Source organism: Cupressus sempervirens, chromosome 7, assembly GCF_028749045.1.
Source record: "Cupressus sempervirens isolate cs-2001-9-10 chromosome 7, ASM2874904v1, whole genome shotgun sequence".
NCBI classification, from domain to species: domain Eukaryota; kingdom Viridiplantae; phylum Streptophyta; class Pinopsida; order Cupressales; family Cupressaceae; genus Cupressus; species Cupressus sempervirens.
In genome coordinates this window covers 501,870,868-501,888,881 of record NC_143124.1, presented here as the reverse complement: position 1 = coordinate 501,888,881, position 18,014 = coordinate 501,870,868, and the positions used below count along the sequence as shown (strand labels likewise).

General features: G+C 33.9%; 1 pseudogene; it reads right to left on the bottom strand.

Annotated features, from left to right (window-relative positions):
• Window positions 1-2,207: 2,207 nt before the first annotated feature.
• Window positions 2,208-2,876, bottom strand: LOC149547727 (immune-associated nucleotide-binding protein 9 pseudogene; annotated as a pseudogene).
• Window positions 2,877-18,014: the final 15,138 nt, after the last annotated feature.

Here is an 18,014-nt window from a genome sequence, read left to right as displayed (position 1 = left end):
ATTTTTACTCAAGGTAAAAGTGAAAATTAGTTTAAAAATGACTTCTAAAAGCCAAGGAAACCCATTTGAAATTGATTTTCTTCACACCTAGACTTCATAAATCCTTCCTATCTACCTTTTATCTAATCTTGATGCTTCATGCTAAATTCTGCTCATTCCACTAAGAATGCCCTGAAAATTGCAAAACTGCTTACAGAGCATACCGGTGAAGACCTATGCATAATCTGACTTCATATTTGAAAAATTCAACTTCTCTTGGTTCCAATGGTATATTATAATGCATATTTCAAACAAAAATTTCCCCCCTAATAGCAGTTTGAAAATTAGACCCTTGGATTGTGTCAGAACATTAAAATTCAAAAATTTAAAAATTTGTATAGTTTGAACTATATAAAAAACATTAGAATTCATTTAATTCTTTCAAATTGCAAATCATGCATTTGAAACTTTTTTGAATTTTCATTTTTAAATTTATTTCTCTCTCTGGCCCTACCACTTGCTGCAACTTGATTGGTTGTAACCCCTTTTGAAATATTTTTAATTAATTAATTAATCCTATTTCCTCCTTGTAGAACCAAAAGCTCTTCACACTTCCATTTATGCCTTTACACTCATGCATTTTAATAAGAGCAAAGGCTTTTGAAATTTTCCTTATGTTCTTATGCTTAGCCTCTTACTTTACGTCCTTACGCTCATGCATATCACCAGAGAGCTTCGAAAATTATTTTACGACTATACGGGGTGTCAATTTTTGCAACACCGTAGAAGCTTGGAAATAAGCTTTTGCTCATACACGTGAAGCCTACCCATAGCATCGGGACTCTTTGAAATCTCAATCTCCACTTACATGAATGGAGCGTAACCCGAGAGGCTTATAAATTTGGCTTCACACTCACACGTGAGCTTGACCTCATGCTCTTACGCATGGCATCAAAATACAAGAACTATGACCCATGGGCCCCTCCTCATAGTCACTGCTTTTAAAAGCCATGTTTTTTAAGACACTTACGTTACTAGTCAAATACCTTTTAAAGACACGAGGACTCAACCACATAAGAAATGTGGGATAAAATGCTTTTATAATTCTTCCTGTGTTATGGCTTCCCGTAGATTTTTGTTTCTTGCGACTAACTACACCCTTTTCTCATGTGTGAGCTGCTTAATGCGTTTTCCTCTACCACAATGAGGCTCCTTGCCTTCTCTTTACATTGCATGGATCTTTTAAGCTCTCATCTATTGTGTGTTCTCCATTGACATAATTTGCTATTCCTTGTGTTGCAGCTCTTCTCTGGGTCTGTGACTGGAGTTTTTCTTTTATAGATAGTGATTGCCCATTTTTCTTTCAGTCTAACAAAACCTAGGTTTTTCCCAGCAAGTCGAAGATGACAGGATAGAGCAACTCAATGCCTCTATTGGGGTAGAGAATTTACTACTCTCTAACCAGAATAACCATAACAAAGTTGGTCCTTTCATTTTCTACCACGACATGTTCCTTCTATATATATTTTTAAAATATGCCGGCATGAGCTTTTCTACTCTTTATTGGCACCTTGGACTCCTTCGATATCAACTTCCACTCTTTGCATGCACTATGCTTTGAAGCTATGGACTCCTCTAGCCAACTCCCTATCTTTGTCCTATGTGGGCTAGGTTTCTCCTTTTTTTATTGTGCATGCTTTTTGATAAGGCACCTCTATCTTTTCACCTACCATTATTAGCAGCATGGGAATTTTCCTATTTTGCAAGCTACAACTCTTCTACTATTTTCATGCCTTGAATATCCTCCTTGCTCAACATGGAGTGACTTTAATCCATTCTAGTGCTGACTCTTTTTCTTCAATGCACTGGCTGAAATCTACCTTTATGTGGGGCTTTCTTCTAAATTTGTTGTAGGCTGCTCCAAATTGCTTAGCATGGCTTCTTTGCTTGGTCCCATGCCATGAATACTTTCTTTAACACCCTCCCCTACTTCATGTCATTTTGGCTTTTCCTGCCTCTCAATGACTTCCCCTATTTACTCATGCATTCCCCTTTCTTCAAAACATGGGGTGCCCTATTTCAACTGCATGCTTACTTTCTTAGTGTGGCTTCTCTTAAACTACTACTATGTGAGTAAATCTTTTTGTACACTAAGCTTCAAGAAACGTAGTCTTCTTCCCCTTTTACTAGCAGCTATCTCCCACTCATGAAGCTTTCCTTTTTTACTGCTATGACTCCTCTACCTCACTTAAGGCTTCATGGAACAACTCATTTGAATAAAGCTGGCCTCCATTTTTAGCAATTATAATATCTATATGCTTTCGTAATTCAGCCATTTGCTTTGTCTTCTTTGTTGTTGATTTAGTTTTATTATTGAAAAGAACCATTATCTTATGTCACTAGTTTAAAAGTGCTTGAAGCTCAAATGGACAACCATCCAAGTAGTCATCTAATGTCTCTTCATTCTCTTCCAATTCATCACTGCCAATAAAGACAACTAACATTTGCAATCTCTCTAAAGCAGCTACTTCTTTAAAACTGAATCAACTCCATACAGAAAGCACCAAAAGAACACCATGCATTCCCTCTTTTCCAAGATGAATACACTTGAAAATTTCTTTCCCAAGAGAATCTGGAGGAACAGATGAATTAAATAGTCCAGGTGTGTCCACCACAATTATCACTTTTCCATCAGGAAGAACTCCATGCCACAAATCACATGTGGTTTTAATAGCTGAAGAACTAGAATGTGATTTGAATGCTTTGCATCCAAGGATTGAATTACTAGTTGCACTCTTACCATTGCTAGTGCACCCTACTAAAACCAAAGTTGTCACACCATTTGAAGTCCCTGTTAGTTCCCACTCATCAACTTCATCCATATTTCATTGTCGCATTAATTCAGCCTTACAAGATGCCGAATTATCTCAAATTCAAGTAAAGTATCTAGGTGGACAAAACATTTGAGAGCTTTGTGTACAAAACCATGAACCCAATGGCCACTTGCAAATTCACCCAAGTTTTTTGAAAAGGAATGATCTCGGCATTGCCTCATCTTTGTTGTGGTGTACTGGTTTCAATAAATGTGAATTTTAATGCTTTTCAATTTGAAAATTTGAGAGATACTTTGAAAAAAAAACATTACCTTTTAAAATTGTATTCACTAGATTAACATTAGATTTCACCCCTTCAATGATCGAGTGAATTTAGTCGAGCTCCATAGCGGGTCCAGCTAAAAAAAAAAATTCATTTTCAAACAACAGACGTCTCAAAACTGGCCCACTTATTTCCTGATACTAATTTGACAAAAAATCAATCAATTTGCATCACTTTTTAACATTTTAAAACTTATTTCACCTCTTTCTGCAACTGTGAATTTGGTGCTAGGAAGTCCCTTAACTGGCCTTAAAAATTTACCCAAACATCTAACCGGGCTCTAAAAATTACACACTGAATCTTTGTACCATGCACTTGCACCCTATCAAATCTTATCTCATGAAAAATTCCCAGTCAAAAGATATTGACTATTGAAGTTGCCTTCTCAGAATTACTTGCAAGTAAACATATCAGAAAGCAATAAACTGGGTTCGGATTTGGCTTCGAAAACTGGGCAAATGGACACTTGGGAAAACAAAAACTAGGGCATTGGTTCTCTGTCATGAGGATGTTATGGATCTATGATTTGGGCTCATGATGAATAACAGGTCACAAATGGTGAGCATTCAAAGTGAGCTACTTGGATTTGCTGACTGGAAACATTGATAGAAAATCATTTTTTTCAAATGGAAGTAACCTAGGAAAGTGTGCAAATGGATTCGTCAACATTTAAAAATTGAAACACTCAAAGTATTTTTAGAGGAAAACATAGGGGTACAATCTATTTGATCTTACCAATCACAGATCTCAAGTTATGATGTCTCAAATAGGGGTCCTAACAAATCTGTAAATGTTGACACCAGTAAAAAGATATAAATTGTGTTTGGAATCACGTTTGAAAATTGATCAAACAGATTTGTCATAAGTTGAAACTTGAAACATAACAAGTCTTTGACATTTGAAATGAAATGCAAAAGGAATTTTAGCATTCAGGTCAACTGGTCAAAAGTCATAATATGTCAAATAGGGCTTCCTAGAATTTAGAATTAATTGCAAAAGCATGAAAATAGTAATTGACCAACTTTGAGGGGTTCAAAACCTAGACAAATAGACTCGAAATGACTCAAGATTTGAAACATAGGTTCTTGGGTATGGACACTAAATACTCCCAAAGTGGCAAGTCATGAAGCATTTCTAGGTGTGATATATTCAATGAAAAATACAGCCTCCTATCACTATTTGACACTTAGGTGAAAAATGCAGATTTAACAATTGCTCAAAATGGGATCTCGCCAAATGACTCAGAATGGCATTTTATCATCATGGAACACATTGAAAAGTTGAATAGATGGTGTTAGAAACATTAAACACCTCAGGGGCCTCAAAGGTACACTCGAGTTCAATCTCATTCAAAAGCATTTCTAGGGCTCAATTTTTGCAAAAGTACTCAAAATTTGAGCTACAATTTTGAGTGCCAATAGTAGTATAGTCCCAGACCCATTGCCTAGCAACACTACTTCCCAGTGCCTCCAACTCGGCAACTACAACCCGCTTGACACCACCTCCATCACTCTTCAACACTACCTCCACTTATTCATGACCTTCGATCACATGATGCCACATTAGACCTTCCTGGCAAACACATCAGCCACTTTGATTGACCCATATTTGAGTCCTAGCCATGTCTACCACCTCATTAGGTTTTTCTCGATAGCTACATAGTATTCTATGTTAACTACCCTTATAGTACAATAAGCAGACACATGTCAACTACCACATCAGTTGTATGGTTTGCCATGTCATCATCCGCAATGCCATGTAAGCTAGAGGAATTTTTTGTTGATGTCATCTTTTCAATATCCTAAATTTGATGGTCATTTGATTTTCACAAGAAGGCCATATTGCACTCTCATGATAGTCATTTGGACATCAAATTTAACCTCATATTTTTTGACATCATCATGCCAAACCCCTCACCATATGCAATTTTGATTTGATTGTCCAACTTTGGGAGGCCATATCTTAGTCATCCAGACTCCAAATCAGGTGTAATATTATTTTGATTTTGGCTAGAATTATTGAACTTTTTAGTGGTGCTATTATTTTCTAGTTTTGGTGCATAGATTTTTCAAAAAACTCAATTTTTGGTGACTATACCTATCCAATCCTACATTTTATAACTTCAAATGCTCCATACAAGCTCATATGGACACATATTCAGGTCCTTTTTTTCTTTAAAACTGCATATTTTTTTGTCTACTTTCCATATCTACAATCTGACTATAGGTTTGTGTGGACAGAAATACCACTCTTAGAAATAGGTCCTTTTTTTTGCATTGTATTTTTTTGACCAAACATAAAAAAAAATTGTACATTTGAGCTACATTTCTAAGTATCAAATTTGAATTTCAAAAGGAGGTTGTAAATAGAAAAATTAGAAGTCCACTTTTGTCCATTTTGACAAGTGGTCTACTATAATCACACTAAGTATGAGTTCCTAAAGCACTTATTTGGTGGGGGGGGTGGGGGTTGATTGAGTGGAAGGGGGGGAGGGTTTTCTCTTGGTGTCGTGTTCCTTTTCTCTTGCTATTATCTTTCTTCCTTGCATAATGGGAAACCTTAAGATTCCAAAATTAACACCACATAACTATGCCAAATGGTCAATTAAAAAATAGTGTGAACTGATGAATGAAGAAGTTGTTGTTATCTTTCTTTCCTTGCATTATGGGAAACCTTAAGATTACAAAATTAACACCACATAACTATGAAACATGGTCAATTAAAAAATGGTGTGAACTGATGAATGAACAAGGTTCTCAATATGAAGATGGATCTTTTCAAAAATCAACAAATGATCAAATATCTAAAGTGAAATTTGTGCTTGGGAAATAGCAAAAAGAAAGCCCTAGGACTCATTAGGTTAGGGATTGATGACAATATTCTCTATCAAATCATAAAATATAATACATCCAAGGAAACTTAGGATGCCCTTAAAAACATATATGGGAAAGTGACTAAAGAGGATGTCTATAAGACTAAAGATGAGCTTATCTCCCTAGATTCTGAGAGCTTTGATTCTATCTAGGATTTTATCATTAAGGTGAATGAGTTGAGAACAATACTTTATAATTGTGATAGTCCCATTAAGGATGACAAGTTGATTTATCTCGTTCATAATAAGCTACCATCTGAATACTTCATATTTGTCTCTTCCTTCAACACCACAAAAGCTACCCTATGGTTTTCTTATCAGAAAACCACTTTTGATGACTATGTTTAGTTGTTAGAGGATGAAGAAACTAAGTTGATAACAATGGGGATTCTCATGTCTTCAAAGTCTAGGGCATTGATGGCTAACAATGGGAGTTCCCAAAATTCAACTACTGAAAGTTCAAACAAAGGCCAGGGAAAAAAGAAGAAGTGGAAAAATAAAGAAGGGGACACTGGAAAAGTCAACACCTAAATCAAATCAACAATACAGAGAGTCTTCTCCAAATACCAACAAAAAGGGGAACAATAATCAGGAAAAGTATAAGTGTGCCTATTGCAAAGGAATTGTTCATGACAAACATTAGTCTTATCACAAGTAGATTGATGAATTCAAAAAATCATGAAGAAGCATATTGTTCCATTGTGTAATGTTTATAAGGAAAAGGGGTCTTCATCTTTAGATTCTAAGAGCAAAGGGCAAGCTTTACTAATAAACATTGTTAGTTATGGAGAATGAATTATTGAATCAGGTGCCACACATCACATGGGTGCTTCAAAGAGATATTTTTCTTCATTGAGACCTTTATAGGTATCTTACATCTTTGTAGGGTTTGATAGAAAAGTGGAAGTTGAAGGAAAAGGTGAAGTTGAGATGGAAAGTGGAGCATTCAAGGATTTTCTCTATGTTCCTAATCTTACCTCCAACCTTCTTTTGGTCTACCAAATAACTCACTATGGAAGTGGAAACAAGGTTGAAATGCCTCAAAGATGATCCTATGCTTGCAATAGGTGAAGCTAATCATGATTCAAGGATTTAGACTTTCTCTTCCTTTTTGCCTAAATCTAATATACAAACCTTGTTACTAAATTCAAATACAGAAAGAAAATTGTGGCATGAAAGACTTCGACATCTCAACTACAAGTATCTTCAATAGCTTAGGAGTAAGAACATGGTTCATGGTCTACCTCAAGTCTAGTTTCTAGATGGTGTTTGTTTAGGTTTCACACTTGGAGAGCATCCAAGAAAAAAATTGACAAGGGGAAGTATTGGAGAGCACAATGTGTTATTGAATTAGTTCATAGTGATGTGGTGGGCCCATTTCTAGTGCCATCATTTGGAAAGTCTTGCTATGAACTCACCTTCATTGATGACTAATCTCGCTATACTTGGGTTTTCTTCATGGCTCATAAGAGTGAAGTGTTTGAATGATTTCTCACCTTTAAGGCTTAAGTAAAAAAGAAGTTTGAGAAATTCATCAAAGTTCTTCAAGAAGATAATGGAAGGAAGTATGTGAACTCAAGACTTATAGACTTTTGTACTCAAGAGGGAATTGACCTTTAGCATTCACTAACATACACTCCACAATATAATGGTGTTTCCAAAAGGAAAAACAAAAACTTCAAGGAGATGACCACTTGCATGCTACTACATAAGTCTCTTGATCAAGTCTTTTGGGATAAAGCAATGAATTGTGCTAACTACATCCAGAATAGGAGTCCTCATAAATTGCCATTCTGAGCCATTCATGAAGTCTCATTTTCAGCGATGTTCAAATCTGCATTTTTTCTTGTGTCAAACAACTACAAGATGATGTGTTTGCAATTGAATATCTTGCTCCTAGTAATGTTTCATGACTCACCACTTTGGAAATTTTTAGTGTCTATATCAAAGAACCTATGTTTCAAATTTTGAGTCATTTTGAATCTGCTTGACTAGGTTTTGAATTCCTCAAAGTTGGTCAATTATTGTTGTCTTGCTAATGTGAATTGTTTAGAATTCTACGAAGCCCTATTTGACTTGTTATATCTTTGACCCAGTTAACGAAAATGAGAAAATTACTTTTGCATTGTATTTTAAAGGTTAGAGAATTTCTATTTTTCAATTTTGAGCCTATGCAAAATCTATTTGGCTAATTTTCAAACATGATTCCAAATGTAATTTATAACTTTTTACTGCTGTCAGCAAATGTAGAGTTGTTAGTACTCCTATTTGTGATGTTATATCCTTTAATCTATGATAGGTGAGATTGAACGGATTGCACCACTATGTTTTTCCCTATAAATAATTCAAGTGTGCCAATTTTCAAGTCTTGACAAATCGGTCTGCACACTTTCCCATGTCGAATCCTTTTGTAAAAAATCACTTTTTGTTACTGTCCCCAGTTCTACAATTTTGAGTAGCACACATTGATTGCTCACCAAATGTTCCTAGTTATTCATAATGAGCCCTAATCATAGGTTTATATTATCCTCATGACATTAAACCAATGTTCCAATTCCTATTTCTCCAACTATTAGTTTGCCTAGTTTTCAAACCCAAATCCCAACACAAATTATGTTTTTCTGAGATATTTGCTTGTAGGAAGTTCTGAAAGGGTAACTTTGACAGTTGATATATTTTGACTAAGAATTCATAATGAGATGAGCATTGATAGGGTGCAAGTATGTGGAATAGAGGATCAATGTGTTTGATTTCAAAGACTAGTCAAATGTTTTTGTTAGTTTTTAAAGGTAGTCAAAGAACCTTCTGGCATTAAATTAATAGTTTGCACATTAATCATAAAGTGAGTTTTGATTCATTATTTAGTTGTCAAAATTGATTCTAATTAGTATGATAGGTTCAATAGATTAATTTGAAAATTTACTTGTTTGGAAACATTTTTTTTAATAGTTAGACCCACTTTGGGGCCCAACTAAGTTTGTCAAATTGATAGGGAAATGTTTTACAAGGAAAATGATTAGAATGGGGTCCAATGTTTACATTCATTAGATTCCATATCAATAATGACTATCTCATTGGATTGATATGTGGGATGAAATGGATTCAAAGTGTTAATGAGATTGAAATGTCACAACATGAAGAGATAATGGTTTTTAATAAAATGTTTCTTTAAACAAGGGTAAATAAGGAGAAAACATTCTTTTAAGGAAATAAAGAATCACTTGCAAGTCGATGACTTGGGTGAGGGCATCTTGGAACCTACAACCCACAGTGTGAAGGAAGGTAGGAAATTCCATAGAGACACAAAGTAGGTAGCAACAACTAGAGTTTTCCATGTTGAAAGGAGATAAAGATGCTTTCAATGGCTTACGATCCATGTTTGATGAGTCCAAGGTGTTTTACCTTGAGAAAGCCGATAGTTGGAGGTTGATTACCATTGATATCTTGAAAAATTCAAAGTAGGGGACGTAGTTTTCAAATTACAGAGGGAGCCAATGTTACTTATCATGATATTAAAGTCATAGATCATTATTATTATAAAAACCTTTGGTGGATGCTTGTCTTACAATTGATAGTAATGCATCTCTTCATGGGGTTCACACATCTTTGTAAAGGTCTTGTAGTGGTACTTGTTATTGGAAATTTTATATCCCAAATTTTTCAATTGACTATTGAATATTTGGCTCTAGTTCCTTAGAAGACTATCTTATTTGCATGGAATCTAGTTATTGCTAGCTACTTAGAACACTCTATATTCATGTTGGTGCTTAGCATAATTGGCCTACTTTTTAATTTCAAAGACAAAAAAAAGAAAAACTACATCCACAGCAGGGGAGATACCAAAAATGGAAGCCATTGATTAAAGATGGAAGGTGGTAGATTGGAAGAAAACCATGTGGAATGGAGAAGGGAGAAAAATAAATACCACTAAGCTCCATGTTGAGAAAGGGAGATGCCAACAAACCATGCAAGAGGTATGCCATGCCCTTTTGTCTGTGACCTTGGCAACAGTATGTGGAAGACATTGCCTTGGTACTGAGGGTGTTGCCTCTAAAAATTGGATGATTTTTCATTCCATCCTAGCTTATCTCCTTAGGTGTAGTTGAAATTTATTAGTTTCCTTTTGTGCCCAAGGACCAATTTCAACATTCTAAGGAGACAACAGTAGAGATTAGCTCTGCGATAATTGAGTTAGAATGCACGGACACATAAAGCATGAATAAAAAGTTTCTTTTAGCCAAGCTCACTAAAAATTTCAAGACCATGTACATATGTCATATGATACTATGAACTACAATATGTGAAACACATATAGTATAGACTTACCCTTAAATCTTCAATGATCATTTTTTTAAAATGGGAGATAACTGTTCTCAAATATGTGAGTTTGACATAAAGATCAAACTTGATTGTGCATGAATCACCCGATTACATGGAGCACATTAAAATGGAGGAAGACTACATCACAGAAAAAAGAAAAATTTCCACAAAACAATAGGTGGCATGAGAGAGAATACCTTGTGAAAAAAGAGAAAATAATGAGAAGCCTTTATCCCACATTCACCATGCTACAAAACTTTTATGTATTTATATGCAACAACACTCACTTCATAAGTATCTTGAAAGACATGAGCTTTTGGAAGCTATGATTTTCTAGGTTAGGCCTGTGGTAGGCTAAAGGACCTCAAAAATTGGGAAGAAAGGTAGTTTTTGAATAAAACTACTAACATCAGCATGGAGACTAGATGAATGAAAAATCACTAAGTGTCAAGCATGACATCCCAACCTGAGCATGGAAAATAATATGTTGACATGGCATAGGGGACACATGTTATAAAGGCACTTCCCCACATGCATAGTCAACACGCTACTAACTATAATATGAGAAAGTTCCTAACTAATATGTGTTAGTGGGCCCACTCACAATTGACATAGCAATGAACAACTAGATACATAGGATTGTGTCATGTGGTGCATCTGACAACCAGTGCTTCCCTACTTTAGGAATTAGCAAGGAGGATAAGAAATGTAGGAATGCACCTAGTTATCACATGCCAATGGGCCCAAGTCAAAGATGAGGTGGTAGTTGACTGGGTGTGGGCCAATCAAGTGCTGCCACATGACAACCCAGTCAAGCTGGTTTGATGCAAAATGCAGGTTGAAAGGAAAACATGAAATGTTTTTAAAATGTCACTTTTTAAATATTCTCTTAAAAATGGCATGTACAATTTTTTAAATTGAGAAAGGATATAACCTAAAGTTAAAACTTTAGGAAATTTTAAATATTTGGATAAAAATTTAAACTAGCCAAAATGTAGACTAGAGACCTTCAGCAAGGGTATGTTTTTCAAAATGACATTCTAGGAGTTCCAAATAAGTGAAAATTGGCATATTATATATTGCCAGAATTGGGAGAAGACAAACTTTCTAATTACGGAGTTTTTTTTTTCATGGAAAGTAATTGGTTCATGTTATAGGTAGAAATATTAAATTTGGGCTTTTTCAATGAGATGGGCAAAAATTGAAAATGCAGTTAGAGGCATGGTAAAAGAACATGGTAAAAGGTTTGTTGGGTTAATCTTAAGAACATTAAGCCAATCTTGTATAATTTGGCTCCAATTTTTAGTTATGATGGATATTTGTTTTTCTAGTTGGGTTGAATTTCAGGATTGAAGTTGGAGTCATGATTGAAGAATTAGGTCTTTTGGTGAAATGAAAGAGAAAATGAAAATACTTCTAGGTTAGGATTGAATTCTTTCATCATATGTGTGTGTGTGTGTGTGTGTGTGTGTGTGTGTGTGTGTGTGTGTGTTTTCTCTCTTTCATTAGAGGTTGGGAAAAGTTAGGAGAAAGTGAGGAATTGAAAACTAAAGCAAGAATGGTTGCATTAATTTGATGAAGTCTAAATGGAAAGATTTGGGATGTGTTGGTTCTAGACCATGAAGCTATGCTTTGGCTATGATACCCCCTTCCCATCCCAAAAATTTATCATTTTCACCATTTTCTCATTTGTATGACAGTATATGCTTATTCTATAATCTAGTTCATTAGGTATCTTGTGAGTCAATTTCATGCATTTTCATATATTATTTCAAGGAATACAATACAAAGAATAGCATGTGTTGAGTTTCATCTTAGATCTTATCTCCTTTATCAGTGATTTGTAATGTTTTATGATCTTTCAACAAAGAGTCTAGGTCATAGTTGCATTCCCTTAAGGTTGTATGTTGTTTCCTTGTTGCTTATAATTCAAGGAGTTATGTAAATGCTTCAGAAAAAATAATAGTGTTGTAATTTTATTGAGGAGGATATCAAATAAGAATGATATTTAGATTGAACATTGATATCCAATTTACAAGGTAAATGGATAGATCTTGAGTCTTGGCATAGGATGTGTGTCTTAGATATCCAAAATGAATGAGAGAGATTTCTGAATTGCCCAATCAACAAGGCACTGATCAGCTATAGGATGATTAGTTCATTGTCCACACTTGGGTTTCATCCACTTTCCCACCCACATAAAATCAAATCAATTTCAAATCATCTTAATATTTTATGTTTAAAGAGCTAAACCAAAATGCTCTCACTCAACTTATGAATTGCATTGTCCTATATTTAGCTATTGCAAATCTATGTTATTGCATGAGTCATTTGAAGAAAAAAGGTTAAAATCTATTGTTAAAAGATTCAAGAATATTTTTAGCACTAGTAATATATAAATTGAATTTGAGGTCCACCCACCTAGGTTTTTTAGAGCCTAAAGTAGAAGAAGGGTCTAGTCTTATAGTTGGCTTAGTGTCTAAAATGGTATGTTGAAGATGGGAGTTAGCTGCTCCTATATGTACTTTATTCTCATTGCAGTAATTTAAAACTAGCTTTGTTTTAAAACACCAATAAAATGGAAACTTTGCTATGGATTATATGAAGAAATTCATTGATAGAAGTATTGGAATCTCTAGTATAAATAACATTTTTAGAATTTGTATGATTGACAAACCTTGAGAATTTGAAAAGATTCAATACAGTAGGAAGAATTTGCTATAGCAGCAAGGTCATGAAGTGTTTTCCATTTCTTTGTTGAAGATTCATGTCTCTCGATAAGGTTTTATCCGTTCGAGTAGTAGCTTTGAGGTTGACTATAAATTATATTGTTAAGAGTGTTCATGTTCAACCAATTTAGCTAGATTTTATTTTCAAAGTGTTGTTGAGAAAGTTTAGAGTTAAGAATTGATTTATGAAGTGTACTTTCTTTTCAAGATGTTAATGATTTGCAAGTTTCTCCTACATTAAAGGTCTAGTTTAGATTTGTCAAGTGACAAATTATGCTTTGTTTCTCATAAAATGTGAGTGGAAACTCTCAATCTCTATACTAGTTTGTTCTTAGTTGATTTCATTGGAAAATTTTGAAGGACTTTCAATTGTATGGGCAGATCTGAAGCTTTGGATAGTCTCTTGAAAAGGAAGTTTTAAATTCTTGATAAATTTTTGAAGTGTTGTTTGATCTATTTTCGTAAGAAATTCAAATGTGAGAATGAATCACAACAATGATTTCATTTGGTTCTCATGAAGGACATGGTGGTTCTACAAGGATTTGATTAGTGGTGTGAAGAATTGAAATTAGCACCTATGCCAATCAGAAAATCAATGTTTTCAGCATCAACACTTGAGGTATTATATTTTTCATCATTGTGTTCTTGTCATAAAATTAAGTGGTATACATATGATTCTCCATCAAGTGGTATTTTCAGTACTAAATAGGAGAATTGGTTTGATTTATCTCAACATACTTTAAGCTGAAAGTGATCTTGCAAATGTTTTCATTTTTTGAAGTATGTTCAAAGTTTTGAAATTGGTACAAAGTATTTTCAGATCTATTGCAAGTAACAAATTTTGAAAGTAATTGTGGTTAATGAGTTTTTAACTTTGTAATAAAATGACAAATGTCTCTTCACCTAGTATGCAATCCATGGATAAGAATTATAGATCTATTTTTGCCAAGAGATACATGCCATTAAATTTTTATGTCATTCATGGTTTCCCAAACCCTATGCCATATAATCTTAGAAAATATTTTCCTAAGTTTGGTGAGAACCATGGAAATTTAGCCAGTCATCATGTCTAGATATTTAGTGACTTGGTTGGTGATTTTGAAAGTGCTCATGAAAACATGCATACAAAGTTGTTTGTTCAAAACTTTGGAAGGTGATGCTAGAGATTGGTTTTCCTTTCTACCAGCATGTTCAATTTCATCTTGGGATGAATTAATTTCAGCCTTCATGATGTAGTTTAGGGAAAGAGTAAGCATCTCTGATTATTTTAATAAGTTCTTGAAGATTCAAATCAGGAATAATGCATTAGTTCCTAAATTTAATATCAAGTTTGCAAAAGTTTTGAATGAAATTCCTAAAAATTGTAAGCCAGATGATCAAGTGTGTTTGGTGGTTTATCCTGACACATTTGATAAAAGGATGAGTTATCTATTAAGAGATAAAGAACCTAAGACTTTACATTAGGCATTTATGATGGCAATAGAGATTGAGAATAATATAAAGTACAGATCTAGGAGTCACTTCTCTAAAAAAGTTTTCCAGAAAGATGAGGTGCAAAGGAAAAATCAATGTCATAGAGAGTGTTTGATTTCAGATCAACAAATAGGTACTACTATTGTTCTACATAACTTTGTCAAAAATTTAGAATTAAAGATATGTGAAGATAAAGTTTCTTTTTTGCAAAGAAGAGATGATTCCATTCTTGCTGAATTGAATGCACATGTTTCTTGTATTATGACAACAAATGACAAAGTTAGTTCACTTGATAAGTTATACATGCAAGACATAAATTCAGTCATTCCTTCTCCTATTAGTGATTTTCATTATGTTGAAAATGCAACTAATCATGAAGAGGAAAGGTATTCATCTCAGTATGAGGATGAAGAGGCTAAATGTTTTGACTCAAGTGATGAAGGCAAAGGTTTTGATCTGATTTATTATGAAGAAGCATCATCTAAAGACAATGATGAGGGTGGTTACTTGAGTCAAGGAGAGGATAGTGATAGAATATGTTCATCTTCATATGAATTAGATGCAAATTGGGAAGAAGAAAGAAATGATGGAAATGAGTACTCTTATGCTAGTAGAGGTACAAGTTCTTTTTCTAAATCTAAAAGTGAAGTTCCTTTTCAAAGTTATAAAAATCAGCTTGAAGCTAAAAGTTGTGAAGAAGATTTGTCTACACAATATGAAGAAAAAGAGATAATTTATAATGATGGATTACCTAATTGTGTAGATGAATTCCTTGAAGATGTATGCAGTGATAATAAGTATATAAATGATCCTAAGATTAATGCATCAACACCTATTGGTAAAATGAAAGGTGATTAGTTTAGAAGAGATTTGAATCACCTTAATAAAGACAATGCAAGTAATATTGACTAATATTCTATGTGCTTTGTTGATGGAGTTAAGGGTGTGTCTTCTTGCAATAATTCTAAATTTTCTTCTTCACATGCTAAAAGTGTCCATGACAGTGATGCTGGAAATGATTTCAAATTTTTCATGAATCCATTGTATGATGAAGAGTTTCATGTCAATCAACATATCAGTTGTTATAATTTCTAACAAGGAGCTTCGAATGGATTTATCAACCTACTTTTTGAAGAGCACATGGAATGTTCAAATTTAGTTGAGGATGATCTTAATGATGATACACTATCTTACTATTGTGAGAGATTAGATTGTTCTTCTTCTAGATGTGGTAGTGATTATGATGATGATGTTGCATCTCATGATATCAATAATAAAGTGTTTGATGAAGTTTTTATTGAAAATCAACATACATCTTGTAATGAGTTTTATGATGAATACTCTAATGTGATCACTAATCCATTTGCTGATTTCAAAGGACCATTTGAAGATTTTGGATCAGTTTTCAATGCTTACATTAATGGAGTGTGAGTACAAACCTAATTTCTCATGTGAATACTCTCTGATTATGCATAAGGATACACAATTTCAAGGTATGTGTGACCATTTTACCAAAGCTGAGTATGAATTTTTTATATTCAAAAGTGATAGCATGCACGATTAATTTTTTGAAGAAGAGTTTTAGTTTGAGTCTGATATCTGTGAGCATGCTGATCAAAACTTTCATAATGAGCAAGTGGTTGAAAGTGAATCTAGCTTTTGCATACATTATGAAAGTGAAGATGTAGATTCAGTTTTGCTAAGTGATGTGTTTCAAAATGCTAATCTGATTAGTGAAATTGATAGAAGAAATGTTTCCAATTTACCTCATTCATATTTAGATGAAAACCACATTTATGATAGAGGTAAAAGTTTTGTTGAAGTTCCATGGCCCAAGGCCATCATGTTTATAATTTAGGAGTAGTTGCTTCTTGTTTTCAATAAATTTGTTGAGAGAAGTTTTTTTCTGTGCCATTAGGTTTGTGGTATACTTCTTTCAAATATTTGAATCCTTTCTATGCCCACAAGGGACATGCATCCCAAAACAAAGCCACTGTTGGGACTCAAAACTGAAGCCCCAATTTTGAGTACCATTGAAAAAATTAAACCCTATAAAACTTTTTGATGCATATGTACTTGGTTGTTCATTTGAGACATAACATGTGTTTAATGCTTCTAGCACCTTCCATTTAGTGCATCTATTTGTTTTATGAAGATAAATTTCCATTTAGAGCCATTCCATGAAGTCTCGTTTTGAGTGATGTTCAAATCTGCATTTTGTAAAGTTCCAAATAGAAATAGGTGGCTATCTTTGCAATAGAATATCTTGGTCCTAGTAATGTTTCATCACCTGCTACTTTTGGAATGTTTAGTGTCCATATTAGAGAATCTATGTTTCAAATTTTGAGTTGTTTCAAATCCCTTTGACTAGATTTTGAATCCCTCAAAGTTGGTCATTTATTGTTGTCATGCTGATGTGAATTGTTTAGAATTCTAGGAAGCCCTATTTGACTTGTTATAACATTGACCCAGTTGATCAAAATGAGAAAATTCATTTTGCATTACATTTTAGATGTCAGAGGCTTGTTATCTTTCAATTTTGAGCTGATGAAAAAAAAATTTGGTTAATTTTTGAATATGATTCCAAATGCAATTTGTAACTTTATACTTGTGTCAGTAAATGCAGAGTTGTCTGAACCCCTATTTATGATGTTATATCTCAAAATCCATGATAGGTGAGATCAAATAGATTACACCACTATGTTTTTCTCTAAAAATACTTCAAGTGTGCCAATTTTCAAGTCTTGCTAAATCCATCTACACACTTTCCTAGGTTCATTCCATTTGCAATAAAATTACTTTTTATCATTGTTCCTAGTTTTGCAATGTTGAGTAGCCAACTTTGACCGCTCACCAAATGTGCCCAGCTATTCATTATGAGCCCTAATCATAGATTTAAATTGTCCTCATGATAGTGAACCAATGCTACAGTTCATGTCTCCCCAAGTGTTAGTTTTCTTAGTTTTCAAAGCCAAATCCAAACACAAATTATAGTTTTCTAACATATTTACTTGGAAAAACTTCTAAAAGGATAACTTTGATAGTCAATATTTTTTGACTGAGAATTCATGATGTGATGAGATTTGGTAGGGTGCAAGTATGTGGAATAGAGGATCAATATGTTTGATTTCAAAGCCTAGTCAAATTTTTTGGTCAATTGTTAAGGGAAATCAAGGGACCTTCTAGCATTAAATTAATGGTTTACACATAATTATAAAGTGAGTTTTGATTGATTGTTCAGTTGGTGAACTTGATTCTAATTAGTGTGATAGGTTAAAAAGATTGATTTGACAATTTAGTTGTTTGGAAACAAAAAAAAAAATAGTAGGACCCACTTTGGGGCTTGGCCAAGTTTGTTAGGTTGATAGGGAAATATTTCATAAGAAAAATGATCAGAATGGGGTCCAAAGTTTACATTCATTAGAGTCCATATCAACAATGACTATCTCATTAGATAGATGTGTGGGATGAAAATGATTAAAAGT